This window comes from Lagenorhynchus albirostris, chromosome 8 (assembly GCF_949774975.1).
Source record: "Lagenorhynchus albirostris chromosome 8, mLagAlb1.1, whole genome shotgun sequence".
Lineage (NCBI taxonomy): Eukaryota > Metazoa > Chordata > Mammalia > Artiodactyla > Delphinidae > Lagenorhynchus > Lagenorhynchus albirostris.
This window is the reverse complement of record NC_083102.1, coordinates 102,733,155-102,755,744: the sequence shown is the minus strand read 5'-3', so window position 1 is coordinate 102,755,744 and position 22,590 is coordinate 102,733,155.

Below are 22,590 nucleotides of genomic sequence, written 5' to 3'. Positions count from 1 at the left end.
CTTTTTTAGATTCCACATATAAGTGATATCATATGATATTTTTCTTTCTCCGTCTGACTTATTTGACTCAGTATGAGAATCTGTAAGTCCATCTATGTCACTGCAAATGGTATTATTATGTTCTTTTATATGGCTGAGTAATATTCCATTTTTTATACAAACCACATCTTTTTCAGGCTGTTTCAGTAGTTTGTGTCTTTTAAGGAATTTTTTTCATCTAGGTCATCTAATTTGTTGGCATACAACTGCTCACAGTATTCTCTTATGATCCTTTTTACTTATGTATGGTCAGTAGTGATGGCTCGTATTTCATTTATGACATTAGAAATACATGTCTTCTCTTTAGTTCTAGTCTAGCTAAAAGTTGTTTAATTTTGTTAATCATTTTGAAAACAATTTTAGTTTCAATAACTATCTACTTGTTTACTATTATCTATTTTATTTATTTCCTCTCTAACCTTCATTATTTTCTTTCTCTGCTTGCTTTGAGTTTAATTTGTTTTTCATTTTCTGTTTTCTTAAGATAGGTGGTGAGATTGACTTGAGATCTTTCTTCTTTTTTAATACTAGAGTTTACAGCCATAAGTTTCCCTTTAAGGACAGCTTTAGTTGAGTCCCATAAATATGCCTATGTTTTATTTTGTTTTCACTTATTTCAAAGTATTTTCTAATTTTCCTTGTGGTTTCTTCTTTGACTCATTGATTTTCATATGTTTTTAAATTTCCCATATTTTCTTATGTTGTTAATTTTTAATTAATTCCACTGTCATCAGAGGATATGCATTTTATGGGTTCAATCATTTTAAATCTATGGAGGCTTGTTTTATGTCCTAACGTATGGTCTATCCAGGAGTATGTTGTATGTACACTTGAGAGGAACATGTATTTTGCTGTTGTTCTATAGATATCTGTTGGGCTAGTTTGTGTTGTTCAAATATTTATTGCCTTGTTAATCTTCTACCTAGTTGTTGTATATATTATTGAAAGCAGAGTATTGGCATCTCCAATTATTGATGAATTGTTTATTTCTCCCTTCTTTTCGTCAGTTTTGTTGCATGTATTGTGAAGATACGTAGTTAGGTGCATATATGTTTAAAATCCTTATGTCTAATTGATGGATTGACCCTGTTATCCTCTGCAGCCCAGGTCAGGCAGTCAGAGGCAAACGTAATTCAGGTCCAGGGATACTTGCTTCCTGCCCTTCTCTGCTCCACATAGCTCATAATTACTTTCAACTGCTCATCAGTAGACATAACCACACCTTATTAGAGGAAAAGCCAGTGCAGATGTGGGGGAAGAGAGAGGAACTGAGTCTTGAAAGATGAAAAGAGCTTAACCCCTTAGGAGGAGGGCTACAATAAAGATGAGGCTACAGAGAATCTCAGGACAAGATCTTGAAGGTTCTAATATGTCAGACAAAGGATGTCAGATTTTATTCTGAAGGCTCTGGGGCTCCAGAGGAGGATTTTAAATAAGTGTGTACTAGTAGATCTGCAATACAGTAAATGCACCATTCTGGCAATTTGGAGAGCTCAAGGTTGTAAAAGAGCAGAAATGTCAAAAGTCTGTTGGAGATAACAAAGGAGAAATGATGAAAAGTTGAACTAGGGCAGTTTAAGTAGACCAAAGAAGTGCAGAGCTTTGAGAGATGTATAATTTGCAAGGTTTTGGTAACCGTGGGAGGTAGAGAAAAGGAGGAGAGAACAATGACTCCAGATTTCCACCTTTAGTAAAGTGGGTACAATTCAATAAGGTGGACCTGACAGAAACAAGGTCATGGCTTTTCAAGGGAAAGTGATGAGACTGCAAAGCCTATGGAGCACCCAAAGAGAGATGTCCGCTAAGTTGTTGCATGTTAGGGTTGGGAGCTCAAGAGACAGCTCTGGAGTGTGTCTCTTTATTTAGGATGTACTTTCATACAAAGTATTGGTATATGAAGTCATGGAAGACATGAGATTAGCTAGGGAGAGCATCTAAATGGAGAAGAAAGTGTGTCTGAGAGATAGCTTTGGTGGAAAAACAGTATTTGAAACAGGGCAGAGGAAGGAAACCCAAGAAGGACCCTGCAAAATCACAATCAATAGAGGTACCTCTGCTTTCCCCTCTGGCTGTGCAGCAGAGGACACGTACAATACAATGTTGTGCTGGTCATCACTGTCCAACGAGGGCCCACAGGAGCTCATTAAATCCCAGGACAGCTGCTGCAATGTTTGGAATCAAACTCTTCTCTTCTTTAAAAACAATTATTTATTTATTTGTTTGTTTGTTTGTTTATTATTTATTTATTTTTGGCTGCGTTGGGTCTTTGTTGCTGTGCATGAGCTTCCTCTAGTTGCGGTGAGCAGGGGTTACTTTTTGCTGCAGTGTACGGGCTTCTCGTTGCGGTGGCTTCTCTTGTTGTGGAGCATGGTCTCTAGGCAAGTGGGCTTCAGTAGTTGTGGCTCATGGGCTCTAGAGCGCAGGCTCGGTAGTTGTGGTGCACGGGCATAGTTGCTCCACGGTATGTGGGATCTTCCCGGACCAGGGCCTGAACCTGTGTCCCCTGCATTGGCAGGCGGATTCTTAACGACTGTATCACCAGGGAAGTCCCAAACTCTTGCTTTTAACAGATGTTCTGGATTAAATGGCCTGAAAACTCTTGGAATATGCATTGTGCCTGTTATTTAAACATATATTTAGTAACATAATATTGTTTTTAAATTAATATAATGTCCCTCCGCCCTCCTAAAATTGGGACTATTGACCACACCAGCCTAGGCCTGGAATCAGTATCTTTTCCACCTTTAGGAATCCTCCTTAGGGTCCTTTAAGATTTACCCCTCCCCCATCTCTCCAGGAATAAAGTTTAGTAATTTTATGTTTAAGTAATCTTAATCTAATTCCTACTGTTTTTTTCTTATTTATTTATTTTTAATAGATCTTTACTGGAGTATAATTGCTTCACAATACTGTGTTAGTTTCTGTTGTACAACAAAGTGAATCAGCTATAAGTATACATATATCCCCATATCCCCTCCCTCTTGAGCATCCCTCCCACCCTCCTCATCCCATCCCTCTAGGTCATCACAAAGCACCGAGCTGATCTCCCTGTGCTGTGCGGCTGCTTCCCACTATTTTACGTTTGGTAGTGTATGTATGTCGATGCCTCTCTCACTTTGCCCCAGCTTCCCCTTCCCCTGCCCTGTATCCTCAAGTCCATTCTCTATGTCTACATCTTTATTCCTGCCCTGCCACTAGGTTCATCAGTACTATATATATATATATATATATATATATATATATATATATATATATTTTAGATTCCATATACATGTGTTAGCATATGGTATTTATTTTTCTCTTTCTGACTTACTTCAGTCTGTATGACAGGCTCTAGGTCCATCCACCTCGCTACAAATAACTCAATTTCGTTTCTTTTTATGGCTGAATAATATTCCGTTGTATATATATGTGCCACATAATAAACACTCAAGATATAAATGAAAGTATGAAAAATATTAGGAACAGTAACTACACCAAAGTAGCAGTTAATAAACAGTAACTATTTTATCATTGTATCTGCTATTATATAATGGAGGCTCGCTAAGCCTTGAGAAGCAGAGAGTTTGGGTGTCATGATGTTATGGGGTTACTGCACACTCTGCCTCTTCTGCTAAAACACCCACGGCTTGTGTTTCCCTGTCAAGCACAAAATGGGCCAACAGACCCAACCGAGGGACCACTGCAGGGTCTGAGGGGTCATGGGGTGAGGGTCACGTTGCAGAGTTGCAGGGCTAAGACTTCCCAGGAAATGGCAAGGGTAGTGATGTGCTATCCTTCTCAAGGAGGCCTGTTTGGATGGACCAGACATTGGGTATTTTGCTTACCTGGGGTCAGCTCTGGCTCTCTAAGTGGGTGCTGGTTTCCCAGAGTATGGTACCACATCCTGGTGTGTGGGCGTTCTGCCTTTAGCAGAGTGGCGTTCCTCTCTTTTGAAGCTTTTTGTCTCATGTCAAGAACACTTGCAATGTCTCCAACGCCCTCAGGTGATGTGTCTTGGCTGGTGGGTGTGGTTACATACAGTGAACACATCTTGGCTGGAGGGCAGCCCTGTGTTTTAGCAAAGAATTCAGCAGTCATGGGTAAGGAGCTATTTTCCCAAAATTTACCCATCTTCCTCACTCCAAGCAATGTGAAAAAGGAAAAAAAATTTCAAAGTGGGTTGGCAGATTTAAAACACACGAAGTGCTTATTTGGGAAGAAGAACAACTGTGTGAATGGGTTTGGTACTGGCTGGAACTGAAGCGGCTTCTTAGATTTCATCCTGTCGTAGACTCTGTTTTTCTGCTCTGTGGTTCTAGGGGAGCTCCTGTTCACCCACAGACTCAGTATTTCCTGTCTGACTGCTCTCTGGGGTTCAGCCTGGGCGGTGGGGATCTCTCATCTAATCGGGGCTACAACACAAGCATTTGCCAGAATGGCCAGGACCCCCACGGCCCCAGCCTTGGGGGCTGGGAGGACTCAGGACCCAGCCTCACTCTGGCCACCAGCCCATGAGTGACAGCCAACTGATTGGTGAAACTGTCGAAGAAGATCTCCAGCCAACTCTGCCCTGTGCTCATTAAGTGAGAGATAAAACTTAACAAGAGTTGACAGATGGTTAGCATGCAGTGTGAGACAATTCCCAGGAAATAAATGGCTCTTAACGGAAATCGGTTTCCAGAGAAAATCAGAAGACAGTCCAAGCATTGATGGGTTCATAAACTTGGGGATTTCTATAAGTCTTGAGACCTAACCTTTGTGAATGTCAAAGAATTATCATAGTCACAGAGAAGTTAACGTACCCTGAACTGCCTGGTTTTCTTATCCAATTGTGTATGTTTAGCAATTTTCAACAAATCCTCCTGTATCGTGGTAAATCCTGAGTTAAAGAGCTCCCTCAGGGCTGGTGTAAGGGCTACGGGGGTGGGCTGGCCGTGCTCACGTCTGCTGCAGGGTGGACACACGGGCGCCTCTGCTGATGGGTGCTGTCTGCGCAGGTGTCTGTGTATCTGGCTTGCAGTCTGCCCTCCAGGGTACAAAGGAAGTACAGTGTTGTTGAAGGCCCAGCTGCGCCCGGCTAGTTGGTCCAGCTTAAACTGCTTACCGTCCTGACCATCAATTTTCATAGGTACCCAACCCCATAGCCCAGCCAACTCTCTCAGGGCCCTGCTCTAACTTTCCCAAGCCAGTTCCTGACACCTTCCCTCACCCACGCTTTTCTCTGACAATGGCCTCAGGACCTGGCCACATCTGGATGTGGCCTCTTGTGACAGGGCCTCAGCCAGGTTCTGGCTCCCTCATGTTCAGTGTTCTTATGCTGGCTTCCCAGCTATGTGCTGGCTTTGTTCCCAGGACCAACAAAATCCTCCAGTTAAAGCATTTTATTCTCTGTCACTGCATTTCTCAACTTAGCAAAACTCCATTTCGAAAATAGTATAAATATTCAGTAACCTGGGTTTAGATAAGTAAATTATAGCGCATTATATAGTCATTAAAATGCTAAATGTAATAACTGGGTCAGAACCTGAAAAGGGGTGAAATAAAACAAAAGTAATTCAGTATGCCTTAAGGAAAAACTACGTGTGCATGTGGAGACATTTAAAGGTAAGTATAAAAATTATTTCTTGTGCTAAGCAGTGGAACTACAGGTGAACTTCTAAATTTCATTTTTTAATATAATGATTAGAAAAAGTATGAGAAAGAAAATTATTGTGGGTAACAGAGCTCTGGGCATTCTTGTTTAGTGTCACTGGCACAATATTGTGACCTAGGCTGTCTGTCCACTCCTTTCTTGCTGGCTCTCTTTGTCCAGCCACAGAGATGCTCTGTATCATGAGGATGGGCCCAGCTCCCAAAGCACCAAATCAGATTCCCAGAATCAGTCAGAAAACTGGGGTCAGACCCATTACTAGCTGAATGCTTCTTAAGGTTGCTTTCCTCCAAAGCAAGGTGAAGGTTGCTGGGAACCTACGTTGCGAAAGGACCTCAGCTCTCCTTCACCATCATACTCAGTTAAACCAAAGACAAGATATTAGTGTATAGAAATACAACATACTTCTGTGTATTCATTTTGTATCCTGCAACTTTACCAAATTCTTTAATGAGCTCTAGTAGTTTTCTGGTAGCATCTTTAGGATTTTCTATGTGTAGTATCATGTCCTTCGCAAACAGTGACAGTTTTACTTTTATTTTTCAATTTGGATTCCTTTTATTTCTTTTTCTTCTCTGATTGCTGTGGCTAGGACTTCCAAAACTATGTGGAATAAATGTGGCTAGAGTGGACATCCTTGTCTTGTTCCTGATCTTAGAGGGAATGTTTTCAGCTTTTCACTGTTGAGTATGATGTTAGCTGTGGGTTGGTCATATATGGCCTTTATTATATTGAGATGGGTTCCATCTATGCCCATTTTCTGGAGAGTTTTTTTTTATCATAAGTGGATGTTGAATTTTATTGAAAGCTTTTTCTGCATCTATTGAGATGATAAAGCAGAGGGTGGAAGGTCATGCTGCATCAGGGAGTGAGTCTCTGAAAGAGTCAGCATCAAACTCCTAAAGAGACAAGCCCTCTGATTTTCTGGGCCTGGCCACGGACTTCCCTCTGTTACTGGGTGAGCCACACTGCTTCTCCTCAAGGTGCCGATTGAAAACCTGTCACTTATATGTGGAATCTAAAAAAATGGTACAAATGAACTTATCTACAAAACAGAAGTAGAGTCACAAATGTAGAAAACAAACTTATGGCTACCAAGGAGGGAAAAGGGGGGAAGAGATAAATTGGGAGATTGGGATTGACATATACACACTATTGTATATAAAATAGATAATTGATAATAGGGAACTCCACTCAATACTCTATAATGGTCTATATGGGAAAGGAATCTAAAAATGAGTGGATATATGTGTATGTATAACTGATTCACTTTGCTGTACTCCTGAAACTAACACAACATTGTAGATCAACTATACTCCAATAAAAAATAATTAAAAATGAAATAAAATAAAATGAAAACCTGACATCCCTTCCCATCTTCACCTACCCCCTTCGTTTCACCTTCTCGCTGAAATACGAAGTGTAATTTTCTTCATTTAAGTATTGACTGCCTACAATAAGCCAGGTCATTATGACTTTCTGTTTAAAATTCATTATTTTTTAAAGCTCGCTGCTTTTTCTGGTTTCTTTTGCTTTGAGGTTCTTGTCCTGAATGAATATTATTCCCTGGGCTGAGCACTTCCACAGGAAGTTTCCCTAGAAAATGAGCAGCCCCTTCTTTCTGACTCCTTGCCAGGCTGCAGCGTTTCCCTTGAAGGAGGATGTTTGGATAATGAGGGTTTCTTCCCAGGTCCCCAGGTGTGTTCCAGCAGCTCTTGATGACAGTGTCAGCTTTGGTGGCCTGTCAGCGTTCCACGCCAGCCTCTTGCCTTTTACTTTGTAAGCAGTCCAGTCACTCTGGATGCTGGTGGGGGACACTCATTTTCCTTAATCCTTGGATTAATTGAAAATGAGTCTTCTCAATTAAAAATTCAAGTCTTTTTTCAGCTCAGGGACATTTCCTTCTATTGTTTCTTTTACTATTCTTTGTCTCTTTTCTGTTCTGTTCTCTGAACCACTGTTATTCACAAATTATGCTTCTCTTTGTTCCCTCTGGAGCAGCACCAGGGAGCTTGTGAGAGACGATGAATCCCAGGCCCCAGCCCCACCTCCTGAATCAGAATCTGCTTTATAACAAGACCCCAGGGCCCCGGGTGCACATTAAAGATTGAGGTGTGGCTCTCCGCGGTATCAACTTTTCCTTCACGTTGCTTGGATGTTTAAATTAGGTTGAACTATTTAGATGTTCTTTACTCAATATCAACAGCCGTTCACTAGTCTATCAAAGGCGGAATAGTAGGACCAACCTCCATAGGCTCATTTCGAGTGTAATCAAGTGAATATTTGTAAAGCACTCATAACAGTGCCTTACGCGCTAAATGCTAGATAAGCGTTTAGTAAATAAGTGAAAATGATTCGTTGTTCTCAATATGCTTTGTTCTATTGTGAGGGAGTAACCCCTTTGGCCCTCCTGATTACAAATTCCTGATTCACTGCTGTTGATTCTGTTTTCCAGTTCCTTTATTACATTAAAAAAATCAGAAATAATGTTTTGCAATATCTTCCTATATATTTGCTTCTCGACTTGGCCTAAACATTGGAGTCCTGGGGGGACACTCAGGCTGCAGTCACACCACTGAGTCAGAACCCCTGAGGGTGTGACCTGGCATCCTGTGTTCTCAGATGCTTCACGGGACAGGGGTGGGTGTGGGTGGGGCTCTGCATCCCTGGTGGCAGCATCCTCCTTGTGACCTGCTTCAATCTCTTGGGTGTCTGCCTCCCTTCAGTTTAGTGAGCCTCATATGATGTGGGTTTTCTCCTTTCCTTCTGCATCTTTGCTCAGGCTACTGGGACCTTTGGGGCAGGAGTGGGTTCAAGGGAGAAGAAAAGATAATTTTTGTTTGTTTTCTTCCTAGGCTGGAAGGAAATTGGAAGCCTCTTATGGGCTGATTGGCTGCCTTTTTGGTTCATTTTTGCTTTCTGATTCAGAGGTTTGGGGGTCCTCCAGGTGTGACTGATGGCAGGGGAGAGTCCTTTCCCAGTGGCAGGAACAGGGGCAGGATCTATTTCAGAAATACCCTGCAGTGGCGCCGTGGCAGAGGCTGTGGTTGGCGTCAAGTTTCTCCTGGTCTGTGCAGTATAAGAGAGGACATTTCCTGGGATGTTCAGGAAGCCTGGAGCTGATCCTAGACCGGCTCTGCTGAGCAGCTTCCTCCTGGGTGCTGAGCCCTTGGTCTCTCCAGACCCTGTGACAATGGGGAAGGCAGCCTCCTTCCCTGCCCTACAAGTCTTCACAAGAACCTTAAGCTTCAAAATGCTGGAGATCCTTGCAGGGGAGGGCTCCAGCCACCTCTCCAGTTTATGACACTGTGAGAGTCCTCTCGGGAGGGGTTTGGGAGAGAGAGCAAGGGTCTATGTGTGGGTACACGTTCCAGAATCCACACAACATTATTGTTTTTATTTTTTTATTAAAAAAATTTTTTTATTTTACTTTTATTTTTTTTGCGGTACGCAGGCTTCTCACTGTTGTGGCCTCTCCCGTTGCGGAGCACAGGCTCCGGACGCGCAGGCTCAGCGGCCATGGCTCACGGGCCCAGCCGCTCCGCGGCATGTGGGATCTTCCCGGACCGGGGCACGAACCCGCGTCCCCTGCATCGGCAGGTGGACTCTCAACCACCGCGCCACCAGGGAAGCCCAACATTATTGTTTTTAAAGAGAACACCCTTGGTGCATTTCAGGTACCAAGAATGGGAAACGAAACATGTTGGTGGTGAGGAGCACAGGTTCTTCCCTGGGTATCTTAGATGAACAGGCTGGTCCTGCTTTGGTCATCAGCTCTTTGCAGAGCTTGGTCACTACCATCAGCACCGGTCCTCCCTCCTCACCTGGTAGAAGGGCCCCGGGTGACACTTGCCAGTCACGCTTGCAGGTGTTAAAGGTGGACCAGCCATCCTGTGAGTATCAATCATGTCTTTTATTTTCAAAATTCTGTTGCTTTGGCATCTGGGGCCTTGCTGACCCTGGAGGGACTGCTCCATCCCCACACCCCAGGGATATGGGAGCCCTAGAGATACAAGCCTTTCATATGCAAATCAACCAGTGCAGAACCCACACCCCCACCACCTCTTCCCCTGGGATCTCACCCTCTGGGCCACCATCCCCTGCCTTAATCACCCCAGGGCCAAGTACCAGACAACTAGGGACAAGCCCCATGCCTTAGAACCCGCTGAAATGATTTGAACTAGACAATCCTAAGCTTGCTCACCCTGCCTCGCCCCATTCTTTCTTGGAGAAGCCACAGTTGCCCCCAGTTGTCCTCACTTCCTCTGTGTCCTGACCAACCCTGGTGCTTCCCTGGGTGGCCCCCCGTGGTGTGGCATGTCCCCTTCTCTTTGTGAGTAACAAACGATCTTACCAATAGATGTCATTTCCTGATTTGCTGACCCCACCAACCCTAAATAATCATAAAACCTGTATTAAAACTTCAAGTGTGCCTGGCAATGTATCAGCAGGAGGCTGGACTCAGGCATCTCAGATTTAGAGATGCTCAAGGATGCGTTTCTATCAACACTCAGCCCGTAGAACCAGGTATGCAGCTTCCTTGTCCTAATTACTTTCCACTTGACAATGATGTACAACCACTGTGCGAGGCCCTTAAGTACAATCCTCTATATCTATATTTCTTACTGAGCCAGATTATTTGTCTTTCTGACAATATTAGGCCCTGGAAATGTAATTTTTTAAATTAAAGAACTTTATAATGTGGTTCCCCAGAAGAGCTCCATCCAGCCCAGATGAAGACATTTATCTCTAGTTCTGTCCCCTCGGTGATATTTTAATATTGCATAATTCACTTAACAATGTGCCTATTAATTACAGCAGAATCTCACCATCATCTTCTTCTTGTGCTGCTACAAATTGGATAGTTTGAGGAAAGTTTTCCTTTGTTAAAATGCTTGCCAGTTTTCAGAAATAACTTGCTTGGCATTATTATCAAATTAAGATTTTTTCAAAAGATTTTCACAATTTACACTCTATGAAGAAATGTATAATCCATAGGACATAAGCTCCATTGAAATACTATACATAGTTTGGCTTCTGGATTGGAAAGGATGCTGGGGTAAAGAGACCAGTTGCCAGGCTGGCTGAATTCAGGGCTCAGAAGATGTCCTCAGCCTGCAGTTTCTCAGTTTCTATCTCCTATCTCTCTCTTATGCTCCTGTTCTCCGTCAGGCTTTATTTGTCCTCATGGACACAGCATGCAGCTGCAGACCCGGCCTGAGTCCTTCCAAGGGCAAGTTGAAGGGTTAGACTGAAGTTGTCAGTGACCTCAATTGGTTCTGATCATCAGATGGGCCATCTTTGAAAGCACCCCTGTGTCAGCTGAATGGGATCTTCTGATTGGCCTCCCAGAGGACAGGAGGTGTGGATCCCAGGAGAAGACCAGGAAATTGGTACCGGAAGAAGGGAATAGAAGCTGATGACAAAACCCACACATATCCACTATTTATTCTGAGCAGGATGACAACCAGTCACAGAGTTGAAATAATTTCTGATAAAAACCAGTATTCTCCAATTCCATGTTTTGGAAAAGAAAGTGTTTGTAGAAATTTTAAGATTTCCTACATATAACCTAGGTTACTAAGTTGTACCATATTATGATCCAAATAGAAACCTCAACTAAAACAGCTAGGAATAAACCTACCTAAGGAGGCAAAAGACCTGTGCTTGGAAAACTATAGGACGCTGTTGATAGAAATTGAAGACAACACAGATGGGAAAATGTACTGTGTTCTTGGATTGGAAGAATCAATATTGCTCAAATGGACATACTACTCAAGGCAATCTACAGATTCAGGCAATTCCTATCAAATTACCAATGGCATTTTTCACAGAACTAGAAAAAATAATTAAAAAATTTTTATGGAAGCACAAAAGACCCTCAATAGCCAAAACAGTCTTGAGAAAGAAGAATGAAACTGGGGGAATCAGGCTTTCTGACTTCAGACTATACTCTAAAGCTACAGTAATTAAAACAGTATGATGCTGGCACAAAAACAGACACATAGATCAATGGAAGAGGATAGAAATCCCAGAAATAAACCAATGCACCTATGGTCAATTAATCTATGACAAAGGAGGCAAGAATAGACAATGGATAAAAGACAGTCTCTTTAATAAGTGGGGGTGGGAAAACTGGACAGCTACATGTAAAAGAATGAAATTACAACATTCTCTAACATCATATATAAAAATAAACTTAAAATGATTAAAGGCCTAAATATAAGACTGGATACTGTAAAACTCCTAGAGGAAAACATAGGCAGAACACTCTTTGACGTAAATTGTAGCAATATGTTTTTGGATCTGTCTCTTAAAGCAAAGGAAATAAAAGCACAAATAAACATATGGGACCTAATTAAACTTAAAAGCTTTTGCACAGGAAAGGAAATCATCTGTAAAATGAAAAGGCAACCTACTGAATGGGAGAAAATATCTGCAAGTGATACGACTGATAAGGGTTTACTATTCAACATATATAAACAGCTCAACAACTCAATATAAAAAAAAATAAACAACCAATTAAAAAATGGGCAGAAGACCTGAATAGACATTTTTCCAAAGAAGACATACAGGTGGCCAACAGGTACATGAAAAAATGTGCAACATTGTTAATCATTGGAGAAATGCAAATTAAAAACACAATGAGTTATCATCTCATGCCTGTCAGAATGGCCATCAACCAAAAACACTACAAATAACAAATGTAGGTGGGGCTTCCCTGGTGGCACAGTGGTTAAGAATCTGCCTGCCAATGCAGGGGACACGGGTTAGAGCCCTGGCCCAGGAAGATCCCACATGCCACAGAGCAACTAAGCCCATGCGTCACAACTACTGAGCTTGTGTGCCACAACTACTGAATCCAATGCACCTAGAGCCCGTGCTCCGCAACAAGAGAAGCCACCGCAATGAGAAACCTGCACACCGCGTTGAAGAGTAGCCCCTGTTCACCACAACTAGAGAAAGCCTGCGTGCAGCAATGAAGACCCAAGGCAGCCAAAAATAAATAAATTTATAAAAAAAAAAAAAACCAAAACCAAAAACAAATGTCTGGTGCAGTCACTGTGGAAAATGGTATGATATTTTCTCTAGAAAAAAAAAAATTGAACTACCATATGACCAGCAATTCCATTCCTGAGTATATATCCGAAAAAAACCAAAAACACTAACTTGAAAAGGTACATGCACCCCAATATTCATAGCAGCATCATTTACAGTTGTCAAGGTATGGAAGTACCCTAAATGTCTATCAACAGATAAATGGATAAAGGAGATGTGGTGTATACACACACACACACACACACACACACACACACACATATATACATACAGTGGAATACTACTCAGCCACAAAAAATAATGAAATGTTGCCATTTGCAACAACATAGATGGACTTGGAGGGTATTATGCTAAGTGAAATAAGTCAGACAGAGAAAGACAAGTACTGTATGATATCACTTATATGTGGAAATACATGTGGAATCTAAAAAATAAAGCAAAGTACTGACTATAACAAAGAAGAAACAGACTCACAGATATAGAAAACATACTAGTGGTTACCGGTTAGGAGAGGGAAGCGGGTAGGGGCAATGTAGGGTAGGTGACTAAGAGGTACAAACTATTATGTATGAAATAAGCTACAAGGATAGATTGTACAGCAGGGAATATAGCGAATATTTTACAATAACTGTAAATGGAGCACAATGTTTAAAAATTGTGAACCACTCTATTGTACACCTGTAACATATAATGTTTTACACAACTATACTTCAGTGAAAAAAAATAAAAAGAAAACCTCAATTAAAGGAGTAGGAAGGGCATCTTTCAAAGGAATAAAATCAAGCAGAAATAGTACTGGTGGTCATGGAGAAATAATCATCTGGTCATTCTTTTTCTTTGTGAATTAACCTTTTCTAGAAAGAGGGGTCAAAAGGAAAAAAAAAATCTCCTTAATGAGAACGCTAAAAAGGCTTACAAAAAACAATATTTTCAATTGAATCACATTTTAAAAAAGGGACTGTAAGAGATTGAAATAAGAAATAAAAGTGAATTCCAGGAAAATAGAGGATGAACTGTGGTGGGGATTCTTCCTCCACAGTTTACAAACCTACTTATAGAAGATGTAAATGTAAGCACGTAAATAAGCTTAATGCTTCAAGTTAGGAAATATCGATAAGGGTACAAATTCTTCACTGGATGTTTTGCTTTACCAAGTCTAACTCTGACCTACCCTTTCCCAATTTTAGTTGATCTTAGTGCTTTTTTGGTGAGAGTACTTGGTGCTCCTCCAAAGACAATAAGGCATTGCTCAAGTATGCCATGAGTTATAATCTTCCCAGCCCTCCATGACCTACAATAGAATTCTGATAGTGTTGTTAACACACAAAGAATGTTTCAATGTTGGCTTTGCTCTCTAAGCTGAAACTGAAAAGGAATTTCATGGTGTCAGGAATGGTCAGTCTGGACCAGCACTGCCCAACGGAACTTTTTATGATGATGGAAATGGTCTAGACCTCTACTGTTCCTTATGGTATCCACCGATCACACGTGGCTATTGGATGCTTGAAATGTGGCTGGTGCTACTGAGGAAATGAATTTAAAATTCCATCTAATATTAATCAATTCACATTTAAACTTAAATAGGCACACATGACTAGTGGCTAAATCGGTCACTGCCATGTGTAGAGTGTTGACAGTATGAATGTGTGAGACACACTGGCTGTGTTAATTAATAGCTTCTTTGTTATGTCAGAAAAGAACTGACTCCAGCAGAGACAAATTGTACATCTCAGTGCATTTTAAACACTATAACACTTTGTATCATGTCTCTTTGCAACAATTATCTAGCACCAAGTGGGAGCTAGACAGTGAAAGTGGAAGACACAGCACCTGCCCCTGGGTTCTTACATGTTCGGCAAGCATGCCACGTGACCTGGGAATCCCTCTTCAATGTGGTTTCCAGCAAAAGGGGTTTAAGCTTGGCTACCATCTGAACCCCATAGCCCCCAGCTTTCTGTCGATCAAGCTCAGGGGTGAGATGCTCAGGGGTGAGATGCTCATGGCATGTCAGACTCTGTTGCTGGAAACAGATGGATCTGCCAAAGCAATGATTAAAAGAAAAAAAAAAAACTTCTTAATGCTTAGCGACTTTGAAAATTATTTTATCCCCCCAAATTAAATCTCATAAATGTGCCTTAGAAGGCTGCAGAGTTGACCCTAAGTTAGTGTTAATAAAACAGGAGAATTTTCCAACTGGAAGGGACTGCAGAGTTCATCCACCTCCTCCAGAGATTTCACTTCGTAGATAAGAGAACAGAGCTCAGAGAACCTGACTTGCCTCCAGCCACTCAGTTAATTAGCGGCAGAGGTGAAACTAAAATTCAAGTCTCTGGTTCCTAGTTTTTTTTTCCTGTCAAGCCAACAATAACTTATTTTTTAACTTTTTATTTTATACTGGAGTACAGTTGATTAACAATGTTGTGTTAGTTTCAGGTACAGTAAAGTGATTCAGTTATACGTATACATATATCTATTCTTTTTCAGATTCTTTTCCCATTTAGGTTGTTACATAATATTGAGCAGAGCTCCCTGTGCTATACAATAGGTCCTTGTTGGTTATCCATTTTAAATATAGCAGTGGGTACATGTCCATCCCAAACTCCCTAACTATCCCTCCCCCTGATGCTTCCCCCCACGCCCCCACCCCCCGTAACCATAAGTTTGTTCTTAGTTTCTTTTTTACTACAAACTGTGGCTTATCTGTGTTTTGTCTGGAATGCACATCACATTTTTGACAACGTTTCAGTGTTAGAGACACGCTACTTTATGAACCTTTTTCTCCTCAATCTTCATTCTCTTCAAATATCTCCTGCACAGATAAAGTCCATTTCTGAGGAAAGAATTTAACTTAAAGAATGTACTTTACTGCATTCAAATAAGTCCCTTAAACATTCTGCACTTTAAGCTTTTATTCTAGATTCCATTGTGAGGTGATAATGAGGTGCTGAAAACTAATTAGCTCATCAGACAAAACTGTCTGGTCTGCCATCTGCTGGGTCTGGAGTGATAGTCCCTGGTCGAACTGAGAAATGGGACTAAAAATATCCATATTCTCCTGTTCCGTGCCCTGCTCTTGCGTTGGTGCGTGATGCAGAAGGGATTATGTAAGATTCCAGGCTGGTTTGTTTGGCCAGCTCAACCCGTGGTCAGCATGGATCACCCCACCCACAAAGCATCGCAAAACCAAGCAATGATGTTCTCATCGACTTGGGTCCCCCTCCATTGCACACACCCTGTTACATTGTCTATTTGAGGGGAATGAAAATGCTTCGTGACTCCAAGTATGGTATTCTCACTAACCAAGTTGCCAGGACTCCAAGGTATCCACCAACAGAGTGCCCAACACTTGCATTTTGCCATGAATTCTTGCACCTTTTCTGCAGGCAACCTCTATTATCACGGATTCCAGTGGCCCATGTTTCTGGAATAAGGCAACTTTTCTTTGTTCGCTCAAGCATCTTGTTCTTTTATTTTACTTAGAGCAAAGGGCTAGGCTTGATAACCAAATTTGCTTCCCCAGAATGACTGTTTTCTTTCACAAGCCCAGTACTCACCCCGTAGGCGCCCCTGGTCCAGGACAGCTGGGGTTTCTCTTTTTTGATCTAAGTGCCCTTCTACTTTTAGAGCTCTCTGGAGGAAATGCCTGAGCTTTTGGACGTCTACTTCAGATGACAGCTGTGAAGTGTAGGCAAGGGCCTATTTTGTCAAAGTATCCGGGCTGTCATTTTCCTATTAAGATTCAAAACAGAAAAGTCAGATTCCTTTTGAAAATTAGTCAACCTATTTGCTCATATGTAAGTCAAACAGTAAGGGAAAAAAATTCCAAACTGGGATTCAAAATTCCAAATCCTCAGTAGGATGTACACCAGAAATAAATCATATTTGCATAAATGCTAAATAAATAATGACATTTTGGGTGCTGGGGTAAGTTTGTACTTTAGAGGGTAATTTTTCTCTTCTATATGGCTGATAGTATGAACCCTCTATCTTCTGAAAAATCCAAATGACTTGTATTTACACAGCACTTTTGTATCAACTCTTTCAGTTGAAATAGATTTCTATTAGCCCTTAAACAACATCAACCACAAGGTGCTAATTGACATGTCCAAAGTCCTCTGTGGTTGACAGTAAACCTACACAAACCTAAACAGCACCAGCCATGGAGACAGATGGCCAACAGGCTACGGAAGTGGACAAACCGACCCCCAGTTGTACTGGAAGTAAAATGTGTTCACGTGGTCCTAATAGTTTGGGTTTCTTGATGAGGCCTGAATCACTGACTTTCCAGCAATTGCTCCATCCCCATTTTTTGTGGGTTGATTGTTTTAACTGAGAGCACTGAGTGGCTGTCCACCCCATCCTTAAACGATACTTTAATCTGACTGACCTGCCCACCTCTCAGCTCAGAGAGGAATGATGTCACAGTTCACGTGCCGTGAACAGGGCACCCTCCTGACCCTCCCTGCTTCATTGCCGTCTTTGGTCAATTGCGTGTCCTGCCCCCTGACCTTTAGGCTTTCCTCCCGTTCTAGGCACCTCACACGTACTGTGTACCTCACACATTTGATCCTTGCTAGACCCTTGCTACTTAAAATGTGGTTTGGCATGACCTATGAGTTTGTGAGAAATGCAGACCCTCAGGCCCCATAACCAGCCTTTAAGGAGATCCCTCCCCAGAGGGTCTGTGCACATCACGGCTCTGACCACCTGCCTGGGCCCCTGGCTGTTCGTCTCTCCTTGGCTCCAGGTCCTGATTCTCTCCCCACTCCCACCCCCCTGCCCCACCCCCGCCCAGACTCCCACTGGGGATTATTGGACAATGGCCTTCACCAGCGATGGTGGGCAGAGAACTTCTCAGCAGCTCCTCCTCTGATAGGGATGCCCTGATGTATTGGTTTTAATTATGATGCGTGTGTTTCACTCCCTCTAATAATTTATAAATTCCCTTAAGAGCCGAGTGCATTTCTGATTCATCTCTTTCTTTCTTTTTTTTTTTTCATCTCTTTCTGATTCATCCCCTGGATGGTCCTCGGTGAGCAGATTTAATTTATTAAATTAACAAGAGCAGGTACATGATGTGGAATGGCTGAGGTTTGGGATTTACCTTGAAAAGTTACTGAGATCTGTGACAATCAAACAGTAAAGTTTGGGACAGGAACAGGCACTAATTAGAAATATAAAGGACCTGACACTAACAGAGAATCTTTCAACCCCTCAAAGGGCTGCTTACCGGTCCTCTGGCCCCATCTGCACTGAATCCCATTTCCCATGCATTTGTAAAATGGGAGATTAGTGCCAAAGTTACGATATTGTCAGGAGACACACTTTACATAATGTGTGCAAAGCACATAACAGATTGACATGCTAAGTGGTAAGTAAATATGTTTCCCTGTCCCCATTCTAATGCAGCTGAACTGAGAATTACAAATCATAGATGCTTTGTTTGCAGGGAATACAGACCCATGACACTGACATTTAATAATTTCTCTCCCTCTTTTCTAAAAAGAGAATTTGAAGTAATTTAAAATATGAGTCTTGGTCCAAAAGAAAAAAAAAAGATAAGTAGTTCATCCATAGTTGTAGGCACAAAACTCACCAATGCACAGAAGCCCGTCTATAAAATTTGTGGAGTTCAAGGTGAGTAGGGAAATGCCTAAGAAATGTCTTAAGAGACCAGAGTTAGAGGAAAGATAAAAATGCTACTTTTGTTCTGCCGAGCAAAGAGGAAACTCTGAAAGAAGTTTCTTATGAGACTCCTTTAGCAGGGTTATTGAGTCATACTGGGGAAGATGTTTATTTCATAAATAGAATCCTGTCCTGAATAAACATTGAAGGCATGACAATGAAATTCAATTCGTTGAAGGTCATTTTTCCTAATTCCCTCCCTCATTTGAAAACATCTCCTCCTCTGGATGAACTTCCTATCTCCTTACGCATGGGTGGTCCCCTGATTTATTAATGATTTATTTATGCATCGTTCTCTGTAGATGGCGAGGCAAGACTCCCCTTGCCGATGTCTGTGTCACTGTCATTCTCAGCGGAGCCTGGCACATAGTAGGTAGATGTAAACAAGGAAACAGAGCTTCTCCGCTCTGGCTGCACTCCAGACTTCTCTGGGGAGCTGTTATATCGTACTGATGCCTGCAAGCTTCCCCTGGACGTTCTGCTTTAATTGGCTCAGGGAGAAGAGCTGTCACAGGGGCTTTTATAAGCTGCTCGAGTGATTCAAATGTACAGTTGGAACTGAGAACTGATGAGACAGATTATATACATATACTATTCGATTTAATTATATGATTGCATCATTTTCACCAATTACTACATTAAACTAGGTTGGATGATAGATGCCAAAATGAGGAAGACACAGTCCTCGTCCTTGAAAAACTAACAGTGTGGTAGGAAGAGATAGGAGAGTCATTCAATGACCACACTGCACCACGATGATGACAGAAACACATTCCAACAAACGTGAGCCGTGTGTCAGCCACTGCACCCCTGACACGCCAGTCTCGATCTCTACGACCACCCCTGAGCAGCACAGTATAATGATTGATCCCATATACAAGATGAGGAGATTGAGCCTGAGTAAATGGACTTGAGAGTTTGGACTTGCTTTATAATCTTCTTAACATCTGTCCTTTTAATTTTGGAGGGGATAGGCTTCCGAGTTTCCTTTTTTAAAATACGTTTTTTAATTAAAAATTAATTTTATTGAAGTATAGTTGATTTATAATATTGTGTTAATTTCTGCTGTACAGCAAATTGACTCAATTATACACACACATACATATATACATATTCTTTTTCATGTTGTTTTCCATTATGGTTTATCCCAGGATATTGAATATACTTCCCTGAGCTATACAGTAGGACCTAGTTGTTTATCCATTCTATGTATAATAGTTTGCATCTGCTGACCCCAAACTCCCAATCCATCCCTCCCCCACCTCTCCTCTCCCTTGGCAACCACAAGTCTGTTCTCTATGTCTGTGAGTCTGTTTCTGTTTTGCAGAATATTTCATTTGTGTCATATTTTAGATTCCACATATAGGCGATATCATATGGTATTTGTCTTTCTCTTTCTGACTTAACTTCACTTAGTATGATAATCTCTAGTTCCATCCATGTTGCTACAAATGGCATTATTTCATTCTTTTTTATGGCTGAGTAATATTCCATTGTCCATATGTACCACATCTTCTTTACTCATTCATCTGTCGATGGACATTTAGGTTGCTTCCATGTTCTGGCTATTGTGAATAATGCTGCTATGAACATTAGGGTGCATGTATCTTTTTGAAGTATGGTTTCCTCTGGATATATGCCCAGGAGTGGAATTGTTGGATCATACGGTAGCTCTATGTTTAGTTTTTTTAAGGAAACTCCATGCTGTTCTCCATAGTGGCTGCACCAATTTACATTCCCACCAACAGTGTAGGAGGGTGCCCTTTTCTCCACACCCTCGCCAGCTTTTGTTATAGACTTTTTACTGATGGCCATTCAGACCGATGTGAGGTGATACCTCATTGTAGTTTTGGTTTGCATTTCTGAGTTTCCTTTGTAGATTCCACCAAAAATGGAAAAGAAATGAGCTAAGGAGCTGTCATTGTGCGGACTGCTGCCTGTGTGGGTGAGTTTGCCTTGGATGGGATAGTGGAGCAGCCGTGTCCGCCTGGCAGTATGGTGGGTGGTGGTGAGTGGGGCTAGAAGGCGGGAGTGGATCTTGGCTGGGACCCCAAGCTGGAACTGACCTCAGTTTACAAATGTGGGACCTGGGGGTCAGAGTTTGCGAACTTTGGTCTAAGATGCACGGCTGGCAGAGGGCTACCTCTGCTGAGGGCTTTCTGCATGCTATGCCCCATTTGAAGCATCTTATGAGTATGGACACAATCCTTGTAAAACCCTGGGAGGAATGGACCCTTATCTCCATTTTACTGTTGACCAAACTCACGCGACATGGTGAAGTAAGTCGCCCAAGTCATAAATCGGTGAGCAGCCGAGTGTGCACCCAGGCGGCTCCCTCCTGCTTACCTGGCTGGGTGGCCTTAGCGGCAGGTGGTCAAGGCAGGAGACACTGCAGTCTGGCGCATCCTGAATGTAACCCTGGGCCACATTCTGATATTTGCTGCCTCCTATTTCATTTTTGGTGATATTATTACAATTAAAATGACTCCTTTTTTTTTTTTTTTTGCGGTACGCGGGCCTCTCACTGCTGTGGCCTCTCCCGTTGCGGAGCACAGGCTCCGGATGCGCAGGCTCAGCGGCCATGGCTCACGGGCCCAGCCGCTCCGCGGCATGTGGGATCTTCCCAGACCGGGGCACGAACACGTGTCCCCTGCATCGACAGGCAGACTCTCAACCACTGCGCCACCAGGGAAGCCCAAGATGACTCCTTTTAAGTTTGGGGTTAATATGTACACACTGCTATGTATAAAATAGATAACCAACCAGGTCTTACTGTGAAGCACAGGGAACTGTACTCAGTATTCTGTAATAACCTATATGGGAAAAGAATCTGAAAAAGAAAGGCTATACGTATATATGTATGTATAACTGAATCACTAGGCTGTACACCTGAAACTAACACGACATTGTACATCAACTCCATTCCAATAAAAATAATTTTACTCCTTTTAACCCAGGCCTATCCTCAGAGCCTAGGAGGTCCACTTTAAGGGCTGGGGAGCAAGGTCTTCTGGCCCTCAGCTCGCTAAGGAGCCTCATTCCTCAGAAGCTGATTTTAGGGTCACAAAAGATTTTAAAGCAGACATTTTATAAACTGCCAAACTAACAGAGTTCCCTGTTTTAGTCTGTTTCCCTCCTACGCAGAACTCCCGCTGCTTCACTCCTTACGTGACCTCACCTCCGCATGAAACTTAAAAGGATCGCAGCTTCAAGCATCTGAGTTCCAGTCCCTTCCATCTGGGCAGACTTTTCCACACACACACATACACACACACACACACACACACACACACACACACACGTTTTTTTGCTTCTTTCACTTCTTTGACCGCATGTAGGTGTGAACCATTGCCCTCTTCAAGTATTCACTGGTGTTTATAGAAAAGTGGATCTGGGAAACATTTGGTCTCAAGGTCCAGCATAGGAGGGACTCAGGGATGGCTAGTTGATTCCTATCATCCAGCAGATGGTTGAAGGACGCGTGTCGTGCATGGCCACCAGTGCTGCATTTGCACTCGTGCTCTGATCCACCTTCCTCCTCCCCTGTTTGTCTTTATTAGGGGCTGCCATGTCCCAGGCACTGGTCTAGAGATTTGAGGTAAAAAGAAACGCAGCTCTCTAAGGGTTTATAGCCTAGCAAGGGAGAGCTTTTAAGAGGCAGAGATCTGCATATGCAATTTCCTGACACTTTTCTACTTTAAGATGCTGGGAACCAGCCTTGTGGAAGACCATTCAGAGGATGCTCAAACAAACCAAGTGGAAGGCGTGTGTTCCTGGACACCCTACACGGTGGAGGTGCAAAGGGGAGGTCAGGGAGCCCTGTCCCATTCAGGGTAGCCCACCCAACAGGTGTAAGGGTGACTCTACCCCCACTCTGCCTCGAGCCTTGGCCGAGTGTGAATTCCAGAGACCTAAGCTCGAGCTGAGACCAACCTTGAAAGTGAAGGTGATGCGGTCATAGCCACTAATGGGAAAGTAGGAAGGTTGGTGGTGAATTCAGAAGTCTGCACGGGCTGCCTCTCACATCCATGTCCTTTGGGCTGGGATGCCATGGCCGTGGCCTGAGGTGCTAGATTAAGTTCTGCTGCTGCCTTCAGGATCTTCCCAGGGCAGCCCATCCGCAGAAGACCTTGTGAGTATCCCTCCATCACCTAGAGCCTCCTACTACAGCGGGA